The 2,500-nt window shown below is 41.2% G+C and overlaps 1 protein-coding gene across 1 annotated transcript in view; it reads left to right on the forward strand.

Moving 5' to 3' along the window:
• Window positions 1-2,500, forward strand: part of LOC137969515 (pyridoxal-dependent decarboxylase domain-containing protein 1-like) — a 39,352-nt gene that overhangs the window by 9,884 nt on the left and 26,968 nt on the right. The window lies entirely within an intron of this gene.

A 2,500-nucleotide genomic window follows, 5' to 3' on the forward strand; every position in this document is an offset into this window, starting at 1 on the left:
AGCCCTTTATCGTTCCTTTCGTGCCCAGATTTTTTGCGCGAAAGCCGTCGCGTTTATAACATTTGCTGTAACTCCCATTTGATGCCAAAAAAAAAAAGACAAAAATAAAAGTAATGAATGGAAAATCATGTCTCAGTATTTTCTTTTGGTAATCCCATTGAACAGTTATACAATCTGCGTTTCCCTGCACGACGCCGCAAATGCAGTAAGTACTCGTAGTATAAAAGGCTGAACACTGTCAAACAGAAAGAGTTGCCGCAAGATCAAGAAGTTTGCACGAGGTGAGTTTTGTCCCTGTCTTCGCTTTAAAAGAAAACTTCTCACTTACTTTGCTTAACTATTAATTATTTTGCTAAACTTCATTTAATATGATAAAGATGAGCTGAGATTGTTTCTGCAAAGCGACTTTTGGAAAGCCAATTTAGCGCTTATCGGAAATTTAATCTCGGCTGCAACAGGCAATCAAAATTATGGTTGGATTGTTAAAATCTTTTCTCGCAAACCTCGAATGGCATTTAGTGTGCTTTCGATTGGGAAATCCGGATTTAGATCTTAAAATCCGGATCTTTTGACGTCTTTAATCTACAGAACGGTCGATTTGTAAATTACGGCGGATTCTCGGGTAACTCAACGATCAATTCGCCCGACACTTGATATAATGATATCGCTGGCAATAATTCAGACAAAGAAACAAGAGGTCCAATGGTAAACAAACAGCCCAACAGAGCACAATTTTCATGAATGTCTTCTCGAACGTTTCTTGTATCGGCCCGGTTCCGGTTTTGGGCGCGATTGAGTATTTCTTTGGTCACGTAAGCCTGCGAGCGCAGGTTATGGTCATGTGGGCACGAAAGGATCGGGCACGATGGGCACGACAGCTGAGAACGATAAGGCACTATTTGCTCTTAAGGAACGAAAAATGGAACGCATTTGACGAAGTGGGAACGATAGGAACGATAAGAACGGGAACGAAAGGCATCATTTAGACCACAAAGATGAATTTTTTGGGTGGTAAGTCAGCGTGACATTGTAAACAAGACCTTTTATCTTTAACCCTGCTTTAAAGAGAAAAGAACTGACTCGTAACGGTAAACACAATCTATGTGCATGGATTTTTTGCCACGATCTTCGTCTATTTTTCTTTTAATACGAAAATTAAGAGGATTAAGTCCTGAGCGTTTTTCACTAAGCAGAGGGAAATTTTTGAACCTGGCTTTTTGCGGACTCTGATCTCGATTGCCCGGGTGCTCGGCAATAAACAACCATCATTTACAGATTGCACATACTTTCTACAATATTTTCCCAAAATTTTGTGACCCTAACCTTATTATAAGCGCCAAAATTGAGAGTTTTCTAATGTCACTCAAAATGTTACGCGAGTGGTAACCAACATCATGCGCAAGGCCTTCTACACATTACCCCTCCAGTCCCTTACCTTATGCAACCAACTAGCGTCTTCGCTATGCCTCTCTTCCACCAAACAAATACCACTCCAGAACCGTGTCACCTCCCCTGCATTTTGTGCTTGGGTCAACCCCGAGTTTGCCTTGCTCCCCGACCCCTTGTACAACTGACTTATATGTGAACAAGTTTTTTCTATTTAACCTTCATACGGTTGTCAAAAAACTACTGAATTTTTTGTCCTCCCAGACTAGACTTCCTCTTCAACAACGAACTCACTGCAATTTTTTATTGTTCCCTTCTCAATAACCTGACCAGGAACCTCAACCCACTCCTCACTACCAAAGACTGCTCTTATCTTCTGAAGTAGCCCCCTCTCTTCATTGCCTGCCACTCTTACACCACCATCATTAAAAAAAGTAACCAACTTCTCCACAACCACTTTGACCGCTTTTGAGCACTTTGGGGCCCGCGTTTGATTCCTCGATAGATTCAGCATCATATGTGGGTTGAGTTTGTTGGTTCTCTACTCTGCACCAGGAGGTTTTTCTCCAGGTACTCTACTTTTTCCCTCTCGTCAAAAACCAACATTTAACTTAATTTGTATTAATTGTTGATTTCATTTTACTCTGTACCCAATATCACTGTAGTGCTCCAGCACTAGAATGACAACACACTTGAATAAAGTTCCTTTCCTTTTATGTTTCCATTGATGCTACTCTTAAAAACTCTCTAAATTCCAATTCACTCAGATACAGGACCTCCCTTAACCCATTGACTCCTGGGGGTACCCCATTGACGAGTAAAATTGTCTGGCGTTAGACAGAGCAAAATACTAAGTCTGGCCGGGTTTGGCCGTTTCAGGCGTCAAAGGGTTAAAACTACTTTCAGGTGATTATTATTATTATTATTATTATTATTATTTATTTTTCTGGTTCCCTTTACCATCCCTCCAGCTCTCTCGTGGACCTCAACACCAGAACAATCCAGCTTCTCCACAACCACCTTTACGCCTCGTACCCTCCTCCTTCTCTCTACATCCATTTTCAGTAATCTCAGAATCTACCTCTCTCTCAGACTTTTTTCCTTCACCCACAGC

The sequence above is a fragment of the Montipora foliosa genome, chromosome 9, assembly GCF_036669935.1.
Source record: "Montipora foliosa isolate CH-2021 chromosome 9, ASM3666993v2, whole genome shotgun sequence".
NCBI classification, from domain to species: domain Eukaryota; kingdom Metazoa; phylum Cnidaria; class Anthozoa; order Scleractinia; family Acroporidae; genus Montipora; species Montipora foliosa.